Raw genomic sequence first — 23,083 nt, 5'->3', positions numbered from 1 at the left:
CTCACCTCAGGACCACTGAGACAGTTGTGTTAACCATACAAATTGATTGTAAAACGTGTGTTTGAATGATATGAAATCAGTGCACCTTGAAAAAGAACAGAGTAATAGCGATTTTGATGGAACAAGGGAAGACAACTATAAGGTCTGACTGCTTGCGGCATCGGGCAAAAAGAGCCATATTTTTCTTCTTGCATAGGGCCTATACATGGACATATTGCTAAATTCTTTTCCTAGCAATATTAATATCCTAGGAAAAGAATGTGTCCCTGGGGGGAGGTCTATGAACAGCCGCTCTGGGAATGTCTGTCTTGTGCAGTTGAGATAAGAACTGAGATAAGCCCTGGTCTCCTGCAGAACCCTCAGGCTTACTAGGGTTGGGAAAACTCAGCTCTGGTAAATTCGTGGTCAGACCAGTTCTCTGCTCTCGAACCCTGTTTTCTGTTGTTTACGATGTTTATCAAGCCAATACTTGCGCTACTGAAGATAGACCCTTATCAGTGGTTCTGCTTTTGCTCTTTGCCCTGTGATCTTTGTTAGACCCTTAACAGTGGTTCCACTTTTTGCCCTTTGAAGCATGTGATCTTTGTACCTACTCTCTGTTCTTACACCCTCTCCCATTGCTGGGAAAAAACTTGCTGGTCTGAGACTCAGGCGGGCATCACGGTCCTACCAATATGTGGTATCATCCCTGGCGGCCCAGCTATAAAATTCCTCTCTTTGTGCTGTCTGTCTTTATTTCTCAGCCGGCCAACACTTATGGAAAATAGAAAGAACCTACGTTGAAATATTGGGTGTGGGTTCTGCCAATACCTGGTGGGCCAACGTGGTTTTTTTTCCTCCTAAGTACATATGGGAACCCGATTCCCTTTAGTAGTTGTGTAGAAATGTTCATCCATCTGATTCACAGAAACGCTTATTTGGCTGCCTGATGATTGGTGAGTTTTCTGTGTATTGTCTGGGGTAACTATGGGTCACATGGAGTCTAAACATTATGCTTATCTCTGCTATATTAAACTCCTGTCATTTAATTGGTGAGTGAGATTGGGTGCCCATGGAAAATATGGTCACCCTATTCAGGGCAGTGGAAGAACACTGTCCCTGGTTTCCTGAAAAGGGAACGTTAGATGTGGAACTATGGGATCGTGTTGGTACAAAATTCCAGGAACTGGTCCTGACAGGAAATTATCTTCCCATCACTGTTTGGGGTGATTGGGCCTTGGTACGTGCCATCCTAATGACATACGAATCCTGTGACCCTCCGTAGTTACCACAGTTTTCTGAATCTGGCAACCCTCTACCTCTTCCTCAGCTTCCCTCTCCCACTCAGCCTTCATTATTTGCTCAGCCTCTCTCTTCACCTGCTCCTCCCCGACCTGAGGATGTTGAGGATTAAATATCTAACTCTGGTGATTTTGGCTTAAGGTCACCCCCCTGATGATCTTATTTCTTTTTATGAGGAGCAGGTACTTGTAGCTCCCACGGCCCTGACTCAGACAGCCTGGGACCATATCTATGCTAACTCCTCCCTCTTTAAATCTTTGTAGCCTTTGCCTCCGGAGTCATCTAATGGCTCTGGGACCAAACTACAATTTACCTGTAATTCTGCAGGCCCTCCCCCGTCCACCACAGCCCCTCACCCTCCTGTCATTTTGGTCCCTCAACTGGTCACTGCCATCCGCTCAACCTGCTTCTCTGTACCCTTCCTCACATATGGACGCCTCTGCCACTCTGGTTGCACAGGGTTGGAAAAATAATCACCAGTATGGTTCTGCTTCTTCTGCTCCTCCGATGCCCCTTTCTCATGCTCTCATACCGGTCTGACCTCAGCAACCTCAGTTTCCCTTAACCATACATACTTTTCCTGTCACTTCTATGCTGACTCTGTCCCATGTGCCTGTTCTTGAAACTTCCATGCAACACTTATTATACCAGAACAAAGAAACAAGTAGATTAGAGGTGTGAGCTTATCTGGTCACGCTGGACCCTCCCAGTGCTCAAGGGGTACAAGTGCGTCGATATGCACCACTCAATCTTACCTTTTTAAAAGAATTCAAGGATGCTTATACTCAGTATGGTCCTACTTCTCCATATGATAAAATGGTATTACAGACTCTTTGTAGTGAAGTCATTTTGCTTCCTTTAGACTGGGACCTTTTGGCAAAAACTGTTATAACTCCATCTCAGCATTTACAATTCCATACCTGGTAGTCAGCAGAGGCCTGTCTGCAGGCTCAGCTAAATCGGGCTGATGGCATTCCAATTACTCAGGCTCAACTCACAGGCTCCGATAATTACTCTGACACTACCACCCAATTAGGCTTTGATGCTCCCACCACGGAACAAGTAACAAAGGTGTGTATGAGAGCTTGAGATAAATTATGCACCCTGGGCCAAGCTCCTGTTTCTTTTACTACTGTTAAACAGGGTCATAATGAATTATATCCTGATTTTTTGGCTAAATTATGGGATGCTGTTGAAAATCTGTCTCTGATGAGCACGTTCAAGGTATTCTCCTTCGTATGTTAGCTTTTGAGAATGCAAACCACGTGTGTAAAATGGCCATGTGTTTCATCCAGTGACAACATTTACCTTATCATGAGGTGTTGCCTGCATGTATTAAAGCTTGTGAAGGCATTGGATCGGAGACCCACAAAGCTATTCTGCAGGCACGGGCCATGAAGGACGGCAATCAAACTGGCTCGACTGATTCTTTTCTTGGAGCCTGCTATAATTGTGGTCAACTTGGTCATACTCAAAAAAATTGCACTGTTAAAAACTTAAAAGTGGCCAAGCCACCTCAGCAAACATGGCCAAATGCTCCTGCTACTGTTTTCCCTCATTGTTGTAAAGGTAAACATTGGGCAAGTACTTGCTGCTCTAAGTCTGATATAGATGGAAATCTCTTGCCACAGAACCAAGGAAACGGGAAGCGGGGCCAGTCCCAGGCCCCAATATCAAATGAGACACCTCAGACTCAGACCAATGTCATGTTTCTGCTTCAAGCGGTCCCAACGCAGCCCCGAGCACAAACAAATTTACCTACAGCCAACCCAGATGGGTCCTAGCCTCTTCTTCTGTCTCAGTACAACGATTGTCCACCTCCACAGTAGGGGGTGGTGAGGTCGATCTCTGTAGTTCCATTTCGCTCAATTTATTACCTAGTTATTTGCCTTTAATTGTCCCCATGGGGGTCACTGACCCTTTACCTCAAGGTTCGGTGGGCCTGGTGTTAGGTAGGGCGTCACAGTCCTACAGATATGTGATGTCATCCCGATGGCCCAGCTGTAAAATTCCTCGCTTTGTACTGTCTCCCTTTATTTCTCAGCTGCCTGACACTTATGGAAAATAGAAAGAACCTACATTGAAACATTGGGGGCGGGTTCTCCCAATACTATATTGCCCAGGCTGTTCTCAAAGTTCTAGCCTCAAGTGATCCTCCCACCTTGGACTCTCAAAGCGTTGGGATTATAGGCATGAGCCACCATGCCTTGCCCACTTTATTTTCCTAGAATGAGTCTAATGTTAGATTTCAGACTGATCTTCCATCAGTCCGAAAATATCCTTTCATAGATTGGCTGGAGAAGCTTTCAGTGTGTTTTCTAATGGATGTATGTATCCTGCCTCACAACATAATTACCAATTTGCCCCTAACTCTAGGCATGAATAATTGAGTAGTTCCTTGGGACCATATAATGCATTTACTTCTTTTTTCATGAAGCATTGATTGAGATTATGTTGTTTTTGTTCTGAATGTGTACCTGAGGTGTTAAAAAGAACATAAATGAGTAGGCTCTGTACCAAAGTTGATCCCAGTGTTAAATTGTAAAATAGTATACAGAAAAACATTTAAATATTCATATAAAAGATATTTTGAAGGTAAATCTCAGTGTATTAGTTTGTTCTCACGCTGCTGTGAAGAAATACCTGAGACTGGGTAAATTATAAAGGAAAGAAGTTTAATTGAATCACAGTTCCACAGGGCTGGGGAGGCCTCAGGAAAATTACCATCGTGACGGAAGGGGAAGCAAACACGTCGTTTTACACATGGCAGCAGGAATGAGAAATGCAGAGCAAAAGCAGGGCAAAGCCCCTTATAAAACCATCGGACCTTGTGAGAACTCACTATCATGAGAAGAGCATGAAGGTAATGTCCCCCATGATTCAGTTACCTCCCACCAGGTCCCTCCCACAGCATATGGGGATTATGGGAACTACAGTTCAAGATGAAATTTGGGTGGAACACAGGCAAAAGATATCAATCCCTCCCTGGCCCCTCTCAAATCTCATGTCCTCACATTTCAAAACACAATCATGCCTTCCCGCAGTCTCCCAAAGTCTTAACTCATTCCAGCATTAACTCAAAAGTCCATGTTCGAAGTCTCATCTGAGATAAGGCAAGTCCCTTCCACCTATGAACCTGTAAAATCAAAAGCAAGTTAATTATTTCCTAGATACAATGGGGGCATAGGCATTGGGTAAATACGCCGATTTCAAATAGGAGAAATTGGGCAAAACATAGGGGCTACAGGCCCCATGCAAGTCCAACATCCAATAGGGCAGTCATTAAACCTTAAAGTTCCAAAATGGTCTTCTTTGACTCCATGTCTCACATCCAGGTCACATTGATGCAAGAGGTGAGGTCTCATGGCCTTAGTCACTCAGTACAGAAATAAAAAGGAGTAAACAACAGAGAAGTTGCTTTCAGGACTGGAGTGCCAGCCCCTTCCTAATTTGATTTTCTGTGCCTCACAATATTCTAGGAGCATAGAACTGACAGTGTTCTCTGTTGTATTTAGCTGAAGGTAGCACTGCTTGCTTTCCAGGGTGGTGAGTTTGACTGCAGGCATCCTTGCACCCTGCAGGAGCCTCCTTAGTGACCCTATCTACTTACAAGATAAATAGAACTGCAGCCTGGATTATAAATAAAACAAAAACAAATAGGGATTTTATTGATCATTTATCTCCCTACTGTAAATATTGACTACATTTTCTTATAAGTTTGTACCTTCATCAAGGTAATGTTTTTATTGACTCTGCTCAAGCTGAGTGTGAGAAACCATCAATTAGTAAGGATGACATTTCAAATGTTTGTCCTTTTCAGTTATGCCTGCTAGGAATGGACATTACCAACTATATGTATATTCTGAATTTATTTTTTAAAAAGATGTTGAGTATACATTTGAGATCTATAATTATACTAATTCTTCCATAATAATTGCATGAACTAACTTAATTTCATTTCTGTTTTTTTGTCACCTAAATGAAAGCAGGATGTACTCTTGCACATTTCTGAATCCCAATCATTACAGAACAGTATTAGAGCTAAACCTTTTATCTTTACATTGAAAGGAGAAAGCAACCCATTACTTCAGGAGAAACTGGTAGTTTTTCTTAAAAAACAATGTTAGTCTCTGTTTATTTTATGCAAATTTCACATTTATTTGAGATGAATTGGTAATTTGAGGGTTAATATTAGAATTTAATCACTATCTATAATATATGTCTCTGGAAAATTGCATGCTCATTTTCTGAAAAATGACTTCGGATATTTAGATACCTAGATATTTAAATTAAACATTTGGAAATCAATGTGATGGTAATTTGGTGCTTCTGAAGTGGAATTTCTCCTGCAAATCTGAGTATCCTGTATAAAAATTACAAATTATATAATATTGGACAGGTTGCCTGATAATTCTTAATTTATTTTTTCTTTTGTGCAAAAAAGATAATAGACCTTTCTTCTTATTTGACAGTATTGTTGTGAATACAATATGTGAAAATGCTTTGGAAAATGCTAATTATTATGTTTATCATTTTATTCATTTTTATTATAAGAATTATCTTTATCATTATTGTAATAAAACTGGTAAGTGGCATTTACTTAAAGAAATTGCTAAATAATTTATATAGTAGAATGAAGAAGCAAAATAATAGCAATAGTTATTAATTTTGACATAGCAACAAAATATCAAATACAATAACAGAGACAAGCAGTATACACAACAGGTGGTATATTCAACAGGCTAATGTCCAAGAAAATTGCATAAATTAATGCTGTGTCACAGTGTCATATGATGTAGTCAAATGAGCTATACAACTGTGAGAGTCTTTCATAACAAGCACTGTGTAACAGGAACACATTTATTCTTCATAGCAAGGCATCTAAGGAGCATATAGCCTGCATATATAAAATTAGGAAATACAGCTAAATTGTTTATCTTGAAAAAATCTCAGTATTACAGAAAAATATCAGCACACATTTAATGGAAATTGCCAAACTTTTACTTTACTTTTCCTATCTTCCTTTTAGTATGGGATATTAATAACATTCAGCTATTAGATTCGGCATTAAGCTTTTCAAACCACGCAATTGCAATAGAAGATAAAAAATAATGGTCATTTTCTTTTTCATGCTTTTCTCCCTCAAAATGAGGATAAACAAACAAACAAAAAAAAAACAATCTTTTTGTTCTCAAAGCAGATATGCACTTGCACATTTATTATAATAAATTTATAAAATGCTATACTTTGCATGAAATCATTTAGTATGCAGATAATGAAGTGTAAGTGGCGGGAGAGATTCAAGGCTGCTTTTCAACCTTGGTAAGACTGATGGTTCTGTGGCAAAAAAAATGAATTGTGGTTCTTTCAGAAGATGAACTTTCTCTGAAGGGTCAAACAGACGGAAAAGTAGAAAGTTCCCAGAGGAAAATTGCAAGCGTTTGTAAGAAGCTTTACAAGTATCTTCTGCTATTTCTTTTCCCAATTGAAATAATCTTACAGATGCAGTGAGAGATAATATGAACCGCTGACAGTTATTTGAATTTTACCTCTGTTAGGGAACTGCACTTCTTTTACTGATGGAATGATACTAGGCATTTTACTTAAGCTAAATTCTGGTGTTCTTTGAACTGAAGACATTTGCCATTTTCTGCATTGAAGCAGAGGCATGGTAAGGAGATAACAGAGTGAACTTTGTATTTCTGTAGAGCCATTTATAATATATATGAGAAGACCCTAGGCATAGGACCCTTCTATCCGTTTCAGAAATACTTGATTCAAACTTTAGCAATCAAAAGTAACCTAAAGCTTTTTTGTTAGATGAATTATATCACTCAGTGTGGACATGCAAAGGTTTATTCAGATTGCTCATTCTCTTATGGTAATAGTTAAATCTTTCTAGAGAAAGTTGCAATACAGAGATTCAAGGAAGGCAGGTGGTGGTGACGGGAAGCATTTTGGGTATAACCAACATCATTATGGCCTAAATGTTCCCAAAATATAATGCACATGAATTGATTCCATCTTATGGTACAACTTTAAGAAACATTTTCTACATATAGAACTTTTAGTTATATAGAAGAGGATTGTGGAAAAAGGCTCACATGTTTAACTGAATACAGCATGCTTATTAGTTATGTTTCAGAAAATTTTTATGTTACCCAACTTTTTCTAAAAATCTCGTTGGCTCCTTTCTCACTCTAATGAAGCAAAAGAAAATGTTACTTCTAAAGACTACTGATAAGCGCTACCGAAGTGGTAAATTTAATATTGGAAATAACTTCTCTTTGAGTTATTTATTTCTCTTTGAGAAACACTTATTTATTCATTTAACAAAACGATACAGACTACCTCCTGTATGCTGGCAAGACTTCCTTCCATGCCCTGTCCTCGTATAAAACTGAGATGAATTAGGACTATTCTCTCAAGGGGAGAAGGAGGAAGAAATGTGGCTTTCTTAGTCTCGCCAGTCAATGGCAAGAGGTAAATTAATAAAAAGAAAATGTCTCCCTGGGAATTCCTAATCATGAGTCATCTTTCCTATGGCATTGGGATCCTCTAACTAACTAACATGTGTGGCTCCAAATGTAAGTTTAATGAAAAGTGGTCTTGGGAAGTTGGTGTCCTAAGTGTGTAACTGATGTAAGTGCCAGACTTCTCTATGAGGAAAAAAATAAAATACACAATTTTAATTGTTCTCACAGAAAAAACAAACTCCAAAGAACATTAATTTTAACAACCAAATTAATACTACATGGGTAGAAATAAGGCATTATAAAAAGATTTAAAATGCAGATTAAATTTTCAAAGACTACATAATAAAATCACTGTATATAGATTATAAAATAATTACATTAATCTCTTTGAACAAACCAAAAAGGATGGAGTTAAAAACATGAAAAATGTGTAAATGACTATAAAAATTGGCCAGTTATATTTGAAAGAGAAGAAAATTGAATTTCTGGAAGGGAAAATCATAACAAAACTTTTTTTAAAGAATGGATTCATTAAGCTGAAAAAACTGAACACTAGGAACAATTAAAAAGTCATGGTGAGATGTGAGTCAATGGTTACAAAGTTTTGGTTAGTCAGGATGAATAAAGCCTGGGGATCTAATGTACATAATTTTGGCTACAATTAATAATAATGTATTATATATTAGAAATTTGCTAGCAGGGTAGATCTTACGAGTTCTCACTACAAAATAATAGTAACTATATAAGATGATGGATATGTTAATTAGCTTGAGTGTGGTAATCATTTCACCATGTATACATACATGAAAGCATCACAATGCACACCTTAAATATTTAACATTTTGGTTTGTTAATTATTTCTCAAAGAGCTAGGGAAAAAGACTTTTGCAGTAGAGGAGGATACATCTAAAAATTATCTAGATTGCAGCACAGAGAGAAGATGAGATGAAAAACTTTTTAAAAAGTTAGAAAGAATCAATGATAAAAACAATTCAACCTATATCTAACTGTATTTTAAGAGAGACTATAGAAGGTGGTAAGGAGAAAAACAATATTCAAGATAAACATAGCTGAAATAGTTTCTAGAAATGATGAAAGATTTGGGATACATTGGAAACAGAAGCAAGAAAAATAAGAATGTACATTTGGGTATAGCATAGTGAAAATATAGAATACTAGAGACAAAGATATCTCACAGACAGCTAGAGAGAAAATACAGATGATTAACAATGGAATAAAGATGAGATTTACATCTAACTTTTTTTTTCAAAACTTTTTATTGTGATAAAATATACATAACATAAAATTTACCATCCTAACCTTTTTTTTTTTTGAGGCGTAGTCTTGCTCTGTCGCCCAGGCTGGAGTGCAGTGGTGCGATCTCGGTTCACTGCAAGCTCCGCCTCCCAGGTTCAGGCCATTCTCCTGCCTCACCCTCCTGAGTAGCTGGGACTACAGGTGCCCACCACCACGCCTGGCTAATTTTTTGTATTTTTAGTAGAGACAGGGTTTCACTGCGTTAACCAGGATGGTCTCGATCTCCTGACCTCGTGATCTGCCTGACTCGGCTTCCCAAAGTGCTGAGATTACAGGCGTGAGTCACCGTGCCCGGCCCATCCTAACCATTTTTAAGTATAGGGTTCAGTGTTATTAAATAATTTCATACATTTGTACAACCATGACCACAATCCATCTATAGAATTATTTTCTTCTTGTATGATGGGAACTCTATCTTTATTAAACAATAATTTTCCCTTCCCCCCATCAGCTCCTTATAACTATCATTCCACTTTCTGTCTCTCATTTTTGACTACTCTTAAGTACCTCATGTCTTAGACCATTTTAGATTGCTATGGCAAAATACCACAGTGTAGGTAATTTATAAAGAAAAAAATGTATTTCTTACAGTTTTGGAAGCTGGGAAGCCCAAGGTTGAGAGGCCTTCATCTGGTGAGGACCCTCTTGATGGATCATTCCATGGTGGAAGGTGGAAGCGGAAGAGAGATCAAGAGAGGGCCAAACCGGGTTTTATTACAAATTTACACCTACAGTAACTAACTCACTTCCATGATAATGAAATTAAGAATTTCATGCAGACAGAGCCCTTGATGACCTGGTCACCTAATCAGCCACTTAAAGCTTCCACTTCTGAAAACTGCTGCATTGGGGATTAATGTAATTAATGTCTCACATGAACTTTGTGGGACACATTCAAACCATAGTATCATCTAAGTGGAATCATACAGTAACCTATTTTTTATGACTAGCTTATTTCACTTAGCAAGGTGTTCTCAAAGTTTATCCACATTTTAGCATACGTTAGAATTTCCTTCCTTTTTAAGGCTGAATAATATTCCATTGTATTTATAGACCACATTTTGATACTCATTCATCCAGTAATGGACTGTTGTGATGCTTCCCAGTTTTAGCCATTGTGAATAATGCTGCTATGAACATGAGTGTACCCATATGTCTTTGAGATGCTGCCATCAATATTTTGGGTATGTCCTCAAAAGTGGAATTAACAGATCATATGATAAATCTACTTTAAATTTTTTGAAGAGCCACAATACTATTTTCCACAGTGGCAATACTATTTTATATTCCCACAAACAGTACACAAGGGTTGGAGTTACTCTACATCCTCACCAACATATATTTTATTTTCTGTTTTTTATTATAACCATCCTAATAGTTGTGAGGTGATATCTCATTGAAGTTTTTATTCACATTTTCCCATGGAGTAGTATTGTTGAGCATTGTTTCATGTGTTTATTGGCCATTTGTATATCTTCTTTGAAGAAATGTCTATTCAGATCATTTGCTCATTTTGAAAATCAGATTATTAGGTTTTTGCTGTTGTTGCTATTAAGATTTAAGAATTCACTATACATTCTGGAAATTAATTCCTTTTAGATATATGATTTACAAATATAGACTCCAATTCTGTGGATAAAATTATCTGCTGATAGAATCTTTTGATGTACTATTTTAAAAAATTCATGTAGTTCATTTTGTCTATTGTTTCTTTTGATGTTTATGTCTTTTCATGTCATAACCAAGAAATCACTGCCAAACCCAATCTTCTACTAAGAGTTGTATGGTTTTAGATTTGATGTTTTCATCATCAAAGGTTGTTAAATTTTGTCAGTGCTTTTCTATATCACCTGAGATGATCATACATTCTTTTTTTCCTTTCATTCTGTTAATGTGGTACATTACACTTATTGATTGTTGTTTGTTGAAATATCCTTGCATTCCAGGAATAAATTCTACCTGGTGACAGTGTATAATTAATTTTATATGCTGCTGAATTCATTTTGCTAGTACTTAGGATTTTCACAGTGTTCACAAAGGATATTGTTCTTTTATGTTTTTTTCTTCTAGTTCCTTGGGTTATGCTATCAGGGTTAATGCTGGGCCCACAGAATGAATTAAGAAGTGTTCATTCCTCTTCAAATATGAAAAGTATTTGTATTAGTTTGTCTTTAAACATTTGGTGGAAGTCACCAGTGAAGACACCAGGGATTTTTTTTAATCAGGAGAATTTTGACTACTGATTAAGTCTTCTTACTAATTATAGGTCTATTCAGATTTCTTATTTCTTTGTCATTTTGTGATGACAGTGCTTGTGTTTCAAAAATTCATCCATTTTATCTAAGATATCTAATATGTAGGCATAGAATTCTTAACTATAGTCTCATAAGTTTTATTATTTCTGTAGAATTTATAGTAATGTCCCCACTTTGATTTCTGATTTCAATAATTTGATTTTTCTTTTTTTCTTAGTGTATCTAGTTAAAAGTTCATTAAATTTCTTGATTTTTTCATGGAATCAACTTTTGTTTTATTCATTTTCTGTAGTGTTTTTCTGTTCTCTATTTTGCTTATTTCTGCTATAACCTTTACTGTTTCCTGCTTTCTTCCAGCTTTGGGTTTAGTTTGATCTTCATTTTCTTGTTCCTTAAGTTTTAAAGTCAGGTTGCTGATTGGAGATCTTCTTATTTTTAATATAAGCATTTAAAAGTATACATTTGCCCTTTAGAACTATAGTTACTGTGCTCCCCAAATTTTGGTGTGTGTTTTCATTGTTGTCCATATCTAAGTATTTTTAAATTTCCATTGTGGTTTCTTATTTTATCCATTGGTTGTTTAAAAATATGTTGTTTAATTTTTACAATTTTTTGAGAATGTCAGTTTTCCTTCTTGTTATTCATTTTTAACTTCATTCCATTGTGGCTGGAGAAGATGTGTTGTATTACCTCTGTCTTTATTAATCTATTGAGACTTGGTTTTTGTCTTAGCATATGGTCTATCCTGAAAATGTTCCATGTGGATGTGAGGAGAATGTACATGCTGTTGCTGTTGGGTAGAAAGTTCTGTATATGTCTGTTAGATCTTTTTGGTGTATTCTGTTGATTAACTCCTCTGCTTTTCTACTTATATTCTGTCCAGTTGTGCTATCTATTATTCAGTATGGGGTACCGAAGTCTCTATTATTGTAGAATTATTTTTCCTTTCAAATCTCTTGTTTTTTGCTTTATATATTTTGATGATCTGTTATTTGATTCGGAAATGTTTATTATTATTAAACTTTCTTCCTCTATGAAAACTTATTAATATCTAATATACTTTTGGCTCTTATAACATTTTTAAAGTATATTTTATCTGATATTTATATATCCACCCTTGCTGTCTTTTGGTTACAGTGTGCATGGACTATCTTATTTCATGCTTTTTCTTACAATCTGTTTGTGTCTTTGGTCTAAAGGGAGTGTCTTATAAGATGTCATTTAATTGGAACATTTTGTTAAAACCCATTCTTCAAATCTCTGCTTTTTGAGTAAAGGATTTAATCCATTTGCATTTAAAGTGGTTACTGATAAAGAGGGATATATTTCTGTCACTTTTCTGTTTGTTTCCTTTATACCTTACACCTTTTGTCCCATATGTCCTGCATTAATATTTTCTTCTTTGTTCAGTTGATTTTTTATATTGACACATTTAATTCCTTTCTCATTTCCTTATGTGTATATTCAACAGCTATTATCTTTGGTTACTGTGGGGACTGCATGTTAATGTCCTAAACTTTATAGTGCTGTAATTTGTTATACTAGCTTAACTTCAGTCAACAAAAGCTGCTTATTTACAGTGTAGTCATCACCACTTTAGTTGTTTATGTCACAAAATTACATCTTAATATATTGTGTGTCCCAAAACATACACTAATAATTCTTTAAATGCATTACTCTCTTAAATTATGTATAAAACAAACTGCTGAGTTACAAACCAAAGTTACAATAATACTAGCTTTTACATTAATAGTTTTAAAAAATGTATTAATCTCTTAAATTATGGGGAAACAGATTAAAGTTACAAACCATTGCTGAAATAATAGATTTTATAATTGCCTCTGTATTTACCTTTATTGAGATATTTATTTCTTCATATGGCTTCAAGTTACCATCTAGCTTTATTTCATTTTACCCTGCAGACTGTTTTGGGCAAAAAATCTTGCAGGACAGGTCTAGTCCCAGTGAGGTCCCTCAGTTTTTGTTGATCTGAGTATGTGTCATTTTTTCCTTTAGTTTTGAAGGACGGTGTTGCTGGATACAGGATTCTTGATTGACTTCTTTTTTCTTTTAGCATTTTGAATATATCCCCCACTGCCTTCTGTTCTGTATAGTTTCTGATGAGAAATCTGTTGACAATCTTACTGAGAATCCCTTGTACGTGATGAGGTGCTGTTTGCTGCCTGAAAAATTTTCTATTCGCCTTTTTCTTTTCAAAGTTTTATTATAATATGTTTTGAAGTTGTTCTGTTTGAATTCACTGTAATTGAAGTTCATTTACCTTTTGGATGTTTACATTCATGTCTGTTATCAAGTTTGGGGAATTTTCAGCCATTATTTCTTGAAATAGTATTTCTGCCTTCATCTAGCTCTCTTTTACTTCTAAGATTTCCAAGATGTGTAAGTGAATATGCTTGACTGTGTTTAATAAGTTCTATTCACCTTTCTTAAGCTTTTTAAAAATTTTATTCAGACTCACTTATTTACATCGTCTTTTCCTCAAATTTACTGATTCTTTTATCTGCCTACTTAACTCTGCCATTGGATACTTCTACTGAGTTTTTCTTTTCCGTTATTGTACTTTTCATCTCTAGAATTTATTTTTGGTTCATTTTAGACTTCCCATATCTTCGTTGATATTTCCATTTTTTAAATAAATTATTTTCTTGACTCCATATCTTAAAGATGCCATTTAGGATCTTTGAGGCAATTGTCTTAAAGTCTTTGTCTGGTGTATCTGTCATTAGGTCCCTTTCAGGGACAATTACTGTTGCTTTTTTCTTTTTTTTTTTTTTTTTTTTTTTTGTTTTTTCAGTGGGTCATACTTTTCTGCTTCCTTGAATATTTTGTGAAGTTTGTTGAAACTGGACATTTGAATTTAATTATGTAGTAAATTTGGAAATCACATTTCCCCCCTTTTCAGGGAGTTTTGCGTATTATTATTATTATATTATTATTTAATTTTCTTGCTGTTTTTATCATAAGAATTACTTTGAAGTGTAAACTTAAGGTCTTCCCAGGTCTTTTCTGAATCTGTGCCTTTTCCTCATCATACATGATCACTTTCTAATTTTCTCCAGGTATGAAATTGATTTTCAATGTCCTGTCCTTCTATGTCTTGCTACTAAAATGGGAAAAAAATAGAAAAATGAGAAATGAGGAATGGATGGATGATGTTGTGGTCCTTTAAATATTCTGAAAGTCACTTCAGCTCAAGGGGGATTTGTTGGCAACAACTGGGAGAAGTGTAACAAAATGGCTGCCCATCTTTTTTTTTGCACCTCTATGGTCAGAAGCAGCAATCACTGACAGGAACACAGATTTCTAATATTTGGAGGACAGAGTGCTTTGAGGGTACGCTGGTTTCCACAAGCTCTGTGTAGGCTGCTTTTCTAATCCCTGCACATTTTTCCATCAGAAGGATGAGGGTTGAGAATGAGGAGCTGCTATTGTGCTAAGAGCTGAAATTTACCGTTGATGCGTTACCAGAATTTGCAAGGCTTTAATAGACTCAGTAGTTCCAAAATAGTTCCATCAAACAGATTCTGACAGTGCATTTGTTGTTTAGGTACAGAGACAGTTTCTTCATGTTTCCTACTCCACTATCTCCCCAGAATCCTGCTCTACATCTAACATTTTAATGGCAACAATTGAAGATGGAAAACACTAACTCAGGTTTTTCAAGAGCTTAGAGTACTTACACCCTGGAATTATATCCGGGAAAATTGCCCCTCACAAATAAAGGCAAACAAAAGATATTTTCAAAATAACAGAAGCTGAGATAATTCAACACCAACATATATACACCAGAGGAACTCCTAAATTATTTATTTCCAGAAGAAAAAAGATAATAATGTTAGGAAATTCTGCACAAAGGAATAGTGAACAAATAAAAAGGTAAACATGTACGAAAATATCACTATGATTTCATTTCATGAATACAATATAGCTCAAACTTTGAAAACCAGTTCACCATATTAACATGTTAGAAAGAAAAAACATATCTAAAATAATTGCAAAAAATCATTTAATAGCATTAAGTAATTATTTATAACCAAAATTCTCAGCACAAAGTAAAATCAAAGGGAATTCTTTCTTAAATTGATATTCTCTACCAAAATCTTCAGCAAACCTTACACTCACAAAAAATGTTGCAGTTGCATATATAAACTGCCTTAACTTTTCTTCCTTTTAGCATCCCTATGTGGAAGAAAGCTTGGCCCTTTGTGTGTTTGTTTTAGTCCTATATTTAGTATAAGATAGCTTGGAACCAGAACAGTTGTAGCAGTCTGAGGTGTAGATTGCTTTCCCTTCTTCTACTCCCTGTATGGAGGAGCGGATTTGTTAAGAGGCAGTGAGTATCACATAATGCTCTAACACGGTATAGAAGAGAGTTGGAATGCCTAAATTCTAACTTAGCCTCAGATTAGCTATGGTATCTTCATTAAGAGTGCAGGTCTCAAACTGACATGTCTGATCAATGAGGCCTACTGACCAGATTGTATTTAATGTCCCTTTCCTTGGATGGGCTGGAGCTGGCTGCCATACTTCTCAAATTTGAGTGAATATACAGCTTCTCAGGAGTCCTGGGAAGCTGTTAAAATGCAGATATTGTTTTATTGGATTTAAGGTGCAGCCTGACTTTCAGCTTTTCTAACAATCTTTTATTGATGTCAGTGCTGCTGGATCAAATATATTTGAGTAATAACAACGTATTTTTCTAAAGCATCTTTAGAATACTTCTCTCAATCAGTATACTTTATTGAACTTAAAACAGATTCAACCTACAAGAAAATGATTTGCTGGCAACTTTTTTTGGGGGAGAGGGGTTTGCAGTATTCTTTTTTTATCATTATACTTTAAGTTCTGGGGTACATGTGCACAACGTGCAAGTTTGTTACATAGGTATACATGTGCCGTGTTGGTTTGCTGCACCCATCAACTTGTCATTTACATTAGGTATTTGTCCTAATGCTATCCCTCCCCCAGGCTCCCATCCCCCGACAGGTCCTGGTGTGTGATGTTCCCCTCCCTGTGTCCATGTGTTCTCATTGTTCAACTCCCACTTATGAGTGAGAACATGCGGTGTTTGGTTTTCTCTTTTCGTGTTACTTTGCTGAGAATGATGGTTTCCAGTTTCATCCATGTCCCTGCAAGGGACATGAACTCATCCTTTTTTATGGCTGCATAGTATTCCATGGCATATATGTACCAAGTCTATCACTGATGGGCATTTGGGTGAGTTCCAAGACTTTGCTATTGTGAACAGTGCCGCAATAAACATATGTGTGCATGTGTCTTTATAGTAGAATGATTTATAATCCTTTGGGTATATACTAAATAATGAGATTGCTGGGGCAAATGATATTTCTACTTCTAGATCCTTTAGGAATCACCACACTGTCTTCCACAATGGTTGAACTAATTTACACTCCCACCAACAGTGTAAAAGTGTTCCTATTTCTCCACATCCTCTCTAGCATCTGTTGTTTCCTGACTTTTTAATGATTGCCATTCTAACTGGTGTGAGATGGTATCTCATTGTGGTTTTGATTTGCATTTCTCTAAAGACCAGTGATAATGAGCATTTCTTCATATATCTGTTGGCTGCATAAATGTCTTCTTTTGAGAAGTGTCTGTTCATATCATTTGCCCATTTTTTGATGGGGTTGTTTGTTTTCTTCTTGTAAATTTGTTTAAGTTCTTTGTCGATTCTGGATATTAGCCTTTGTCAGATGCATACATTACAAAAATTTTCTCCCAATCTGTAGGTTGTCTGTTCACTCTGCTGATAGTTTCTTTTGCTGTGCAGAAGCTCTTTAGTTTAATTAGATCTCATTTGTCAATTTTGGCTTTTGTTGCCATTGCTTTTTGGTGTTTTAGTCATGAAGTCCTTGACCATGCCTATGTCCTGAATGGTACTGCCTAGGTTTTCTTCTAGGGTTTTTATGGTTTTAGGTCTTACATTTAAATCTTAATCCATCTTGAGTTAATTTTTGTATAAGGTGTAAGGAAGGGGTCCAGTTTCAGTTTTCTGCATATGGCTAGCCTGTTTTCCCAACATCATTTATATGTTGGGAAATCCTTTCCCCATTGCTTGTTTTTGTCAGGTTTGTCAAAGATCAGACAGTTGTAGATGTATGGTATTTTTTCTGAGGCCTCTGTTCTGTTCCATTGGTCTATATATATCTGTTTTGGTACCAGTACCATGCTGTTTTGGTTACTATAGTCTTGTAGTATACTTTGAAGTCAGGTAGTGTGATGCCTCCAGCTGTGTTCTTTTTGCTTAGGATTGTCTTGGCAGTGGGTTTTTTTTTTTTTTTTTTTTTTTTGGTTCCATATGAAATTCAAAGTAGTTTTTTTCCCAATTCTGTGAAGAAAGTCATAGTAGCTTGATGGGAATAGCATTGAACCTGTAAATTAATTTGGGCGTATGGCCATTTTTATGATATTGATTCTTCTATCCATGAGCATGGAATATTCTTTCATTTGTTTGTGTCCTCTTTTATTTCCTTGAACAGTCATTTGTAGTTCTCCTTGAAGAGGTCCTTCACATACCTTATAAGTTGTATTTCTAGGTATTTTATTCTCTTAGTTCTGAATGGGAGTTCACTCATGGTTTGACTCTCTGTCTGTTATTGCTGTATAGGAATGTTTGTGGTTTTTGCACATTGATTTTTTATCCTGCGACTTTGCTGAGGTTGCTTGTTAGCTTAAGGAGATTTTGGGCTGGGATGATGGGGTTTTCTAAATATACAATTATGTCATCTGCAAACAGAGACAATCTTCCTTCCTCTTTTCCTAATTGAATATTTTTATTTCTTTCTCTTGCCTGATTATCCTGAGCAGAACTTCCAATACTATGTTGAATAAGAGTGGTGAGAGAGGGCATCCTTGTCTTGTGCTAGTTGTCAAAGGGAATGTTTCCAGTTTTTGCCCATTCAGTGTGATATTGGCTTTGGGTTTATCATAAAGAGCTTTTTTTATTTTGAGATACGTTCTATCAATACCTAGTATTGAGAGTTTTTAGCATGGCGGGCTGTTGAGTTTTGTCAAAGGCCTTTTCTGCATCTATTGAGAAAATCATGTGATTTTTGTCATTGACTCTGTTTATGTGATGGATTATGTTTATTGATTTGTGTATATTTGACCAGTCTTGCATCGCAGGGATGAAGCCCACTTGATCACGGTGGATAAGCTTTTTGATGTGCTGCTGGATTTGGTTTGCCAGTATTTTTGTTGAGGATTTTCGCATTGATGTTCATCAGGGATATTGGCCTAAAATTTTTGCTGTTGTTGTGTCTCTGCCAGGCTTTGGTATCAGGATGATGCTGGCCTCATAAAGCGAGTTAGGGAGGATTCCTTCTTTTTCTATTGATTAGAATAGTTTCAGAAAGAAGGGTACCAACTCCTCTTTGTACCTCTGGTGGAATTTGGCTGTGAATCCATCTGGTCCTGGACTTTTTTTGGTTGGTAGGCTATTAATTATTGCCTCAATTTTGCAACCTGTTATTGGTCTATTCAGAGATTCGACTTCTTCCTGGTTTAGTCTTGGGAGGGTATATGTGTCCAGAAATTTATCCGTTTCTTCTAGATTTTCTAGTTTATTTGCATAGAGGTTTTTATAGTATGCTCTGATGGTAGTTTGTATTTCTGTGGGATCAGTGGTAGTATCCCCTTTATCATTTTTTATTGCATCCATTTGATTCTTCTCTCTTCTTTATTAATCTTGCTAGAGATCTATCTATTTTGTTGATCTTTTCAAAAAACTAGTTCCTGGATTCATTGATTTTTTTTGAAGGGTTTTTTGTGTCTCTATCTCCTTCAGTTCTGCTCTGATCTAAGTTATTTCTTGTTTTCTGCTCGCTTTTGAAAGTGTTTGCTCTTGCTTCTCTTGTTCTTTTAATTGTGATTTTAGGGTGTCAATTTTAGATTTTTCCTGCTTTCTCTTGTGGGCATTTAATGCTATAAATTTCCCTCTATACACTGTTGTAAATGTGTCCCAGAGATTCTGGTGTATTGTGTCTTTGTTCTCATTGGTTTCAAAGAACATCTTTATTTCTGCCTGCATTTCATTATGTACCCAGTAGTCATTCGGGAGCAGGTTGTTCAGTTTCCTTGTAGTTGTGCTGTTTTGAGTGAGTTTCTTAATCCTGAGTTCTAATTTGATTGCACTGTGGTCTGAGAGACAGTTTGTTGTGTTCTGCTCTTTTACATTTGATGAGGAGTGTTTTACTTCCAACTATGTGGTCAATTTTGGAATAAGTGCGATGTGGTGCTGAGAAGAATGTATATTCTGTTGATTTAGGGTGGAGAGTTCTGTAGATGTCTAGTAGTTCCACTTGGCCCAGAGCTGAGTTAACAAGGATATCCTTGTTAATTTTCTGTCTCGTTGATCTGTTTAATATTGACAGTGGGGTCTTAAAGTTTCCCAGTATTATTGTGTAGGAGTCTAAGTCTTTTGTAGGTCTCTAAGAACTTGCTTTATGAATCTGGAGGCTCTTGTATTGGGTGCATATTTAGGATAGTTAACTCTTCTTGTTGCATTAATCTCTTTGCCATTCTGGAATGGCCTTCTTTGTCTTTTTTGATCTTTGTTGGTTTAAAGTCAGTTTTATCAGAGACTAGGCTTGTAACCCCTGTTTTTTTTTTTTTTTTTTTTTTTGCTTTTCATTTGCTTTGTAGATCTTCCTCCATCCCTGAATTTTGAGCCTATGTGTGTCTTTGTACATGAGATGGGTCTCCTTAATACAGCACACTGATGGGTCTTGACTCTTTATCCAATTTGCCAGTCTGTATCTTTTCATTGGGGCATTTAGCCCATATACATTAAAAGTTACTTTTATTGTTATGTGTGAATTGGATCCTGTCATTACGATGCTAGCTGGCTATTTTGCCCATTAGTTGATGCAGTTTCTTCATAGTGTCGATTATCTTTACAATTTGGCATGTTTTTGCAGTGACCATTACTGGTTGTGCCTTTTCATGTTTATTGCTTCCTTCAGGAACTCTTGTAAGGCAGACCTGGTGGTGACAAAATATCTCAGCATTTTCTTGTGAGTAAAGGCTTTTATTTCTCCTTCACTTATGAAGTTTAGTTTGGCTCTGTATGAAATTCTGGGTTGAAAATTCTTTTCTTTAAAAATGTTGAATATTGGCCCCCACTCTCTTCTTGCTTGTAATGTTTCTGCTGAAAGATCTGCTGTTAGTCTGATGGGCTTCCCTTTGTGGGTAACCCGACCTTTCTCTCTGGCTGCCCTTAACACTTTTTCCTTCATTTCAACCTTGTTGAATTTAATGATTATGCTTCTTGGGGTTGCTCTTCTCAAGGAATATCTTTGTGGTGTTCTCTGTATTTCCTGAATTTGAATGTTGGCCTGCCTTTCTAGGGGTTGGGGAAATTCTCCTGGATAATATCCTCAAGAGTGTTTTCGGTGCTCTTCATGTTCAGGCATACTTCTCTAGTAATGAACTATCACTGGCCATCAGAGAAATGCAAATCAAAACCACAATGAGATACCATCTCACACCAGTTAGAATGGCAATCATTAAAAAGTCAGGAAACAACAGGTGCTGGAGAGGATGTGGAGAAATAGGAACACTTTTACACTGTTGGTGGGATTGTAAACTAGTTCAACCATTATGGAAAACAGTATGGTGATTCCTCAAGGACCTAGAACTAGAAGTACCATATGACCCAGCCATCCCATTACTGCTGCTATAAAGACACATGCACACGTATGTTTATTGCTATAAAGACACATGCACACAATCATGCTGCTATAAAGACACATGCACACGTATGTTTATTGCGGCACTATTCACAATAGCAAAGACTTGGAATCAACACAAATATCCATCAGTGACAGATTGGATTAAGAAAATGTGGCACATATACACCATGGAATACTATGCAGCCATAGAAAAGGATGAGTTTGTGTCCTTTGTAGGGACATGGATGCAGCTGGAAACCATCATTCTCAGCAAACTATCTCAAGAACAGAAAACCAAACACTGCATGTTCTCACTCATAGGTGGGAACTGAACAATGAGATCACTTGGACTCGGGAAGGGGAACATCACACACTGGGGCTTATCACGGGAAGGGGGGAGGGGAGAGGATTGCATTGGGTGTTATACCTGATGTAAATGACGAGTTGATGGGTGCTGATGAGTTGATGGGTGCAGCACACCAACATGGCACAAGTATACATATGTAACAAACCTGCACGCTATGCACATGTACCCTAGAACTTAAAGTATAATAAAAAAAAAATAAAAGAAATGATCCCTGAAAGTATAGTCTTGACAGCAACTTTTTAAAAAATATTAATTGTGTTAAATTCCTTTAATTAGCAATGTATCTGTTTAATTTCACAGATACACTATAATCAATGAGGTGTTAAATCTTTTTAGACAAATTTTAGCATGACTGAAGGTATCATGCTATAATAAGAAACAAACACTGGATTTGTAAGCCTGAGACCTGGGTGCTAATCTCCTCTACCTCTAAATGGTTATGATTGAAAATTTAGGTTATCTAAATCTGTTTCTTCATCTGAGGAATTAATAGTTGAATGAGTTACATGATTTCTCTGGATTGCTCTAGCTCTAAACTGATATTATTATAAAACTTTCATAATTATAGGAGTTTTGAGGTAGCTTATAGATGAATTTCAAATCGTTTATACATAAGCTTAGCAACAAAGTACAGATGTTGAGTCCAAGCAATTATCTCAATCATTGAGAAACATAATGAGTATTTTCAATTAGATCATGGGTATTACATGACTTAGTTCATAAAATTCACTGGAAATAGATCAGTTTGTCTTTTATTTTTCCAGTCATCACTGTAAGTTCTGTTAAACTAGAAGGAAAATAAAATTAAAAATTGCAAAAGAAAAGCCTTCATTTATTGTAAACACTTAGTAACACACATTACGCTTCCTATTACCCTATTCCTACAACTACCATAAAAAGAATAAAATTCAAAAAATATTTATACTTTAAATAGTTATTTGGACTACTTAATAGGGTTAGCATAATAATTTTCTCAAGATTTCTTTGATTCCTGGGATTTATTCATTAAAAAATTGAATAAGCATATGTATTTATTAACTTAGGCATGGAATTTAACATTTGTTGTCTTGAAGATTTTGTAAAAATTTATAGGCTGTAATGTTCTATTTGGGACAGTTTAGAAAAATTATATTTTAAATATTTCACATAATAGAACAGGGGAGCTATAATGGAAAGGACTAAATTATGACAATTTATCTTCAAAGCGTTTTGGAAGGAAGATTGATGTTCTTTCCTGCAAAGGTAAATTGGCCTAATAATTTTAGCATGGTGAAATTTATGAAATCTAGGAAACCTTTTAACTTATATTTCTGTACATCTATATTAATAAAAGATTTTCCATAGCCTAAAATAGACTTTCCTTTGCCTGCATTCATTTTATGAAAGTCAAATGCTAAACTAGAAAGGAAAAGGAATAAAGCAAATTGGGCATGAAGATAAAGCAGATGTTTCTGACACTGTAAAGACCTAGCAGAGTGAGTCAAAGTCAGGATGGGAGAGATTTGTCATTGGAGTTACCGCATTATGTTCCTACCCGCTTCTCCATGATCTGAGCCAAGTCCTACTAAGGACTGCCTCTTGATTCCCACATGGTTTTGCGTTTTTTTTTACCTTTCTTTCTTTCCTTTTTCTTCTTTCTTTTTTCTTTCTTTCTTTCTTTCTTTCTTTCTTTCT

At 36.1% G+C, this 23,083-nt stretch overlaps 1 protein-coding gene across 2 annotated transcripts in view; it reads left to right on the top strand.

Moving 5' to 3' along the window:
* The window catches only part of EDIL3 (EGF like repeats and discoidin domains 3), a 458,360-nt gene that overhangs the window by 55,926 nt on the left and 379,351 nt on the right, over positions 1-23,083 (top strand). The window lies entirely within an intron of this gene.

This window comes from Piliocolobus tephrosceles, chromosome 4 (assembly GCF_002776525.5).
Source record: "Piliocolobus tephrosceles isolate RC106 chromosome 4, ASM277652v3, whole genome shotgun sequence".
Classification (NCBI taxonomy): Eukaryota; Metazoa; Chordata; class Mammalia; order Primates; family Cercopithecidae; genus Piliocolobus; species Piliocolobus tephrosceles.
This window is presented reverse-complemented; position numbering and strand designations above follow the sequence as displayed.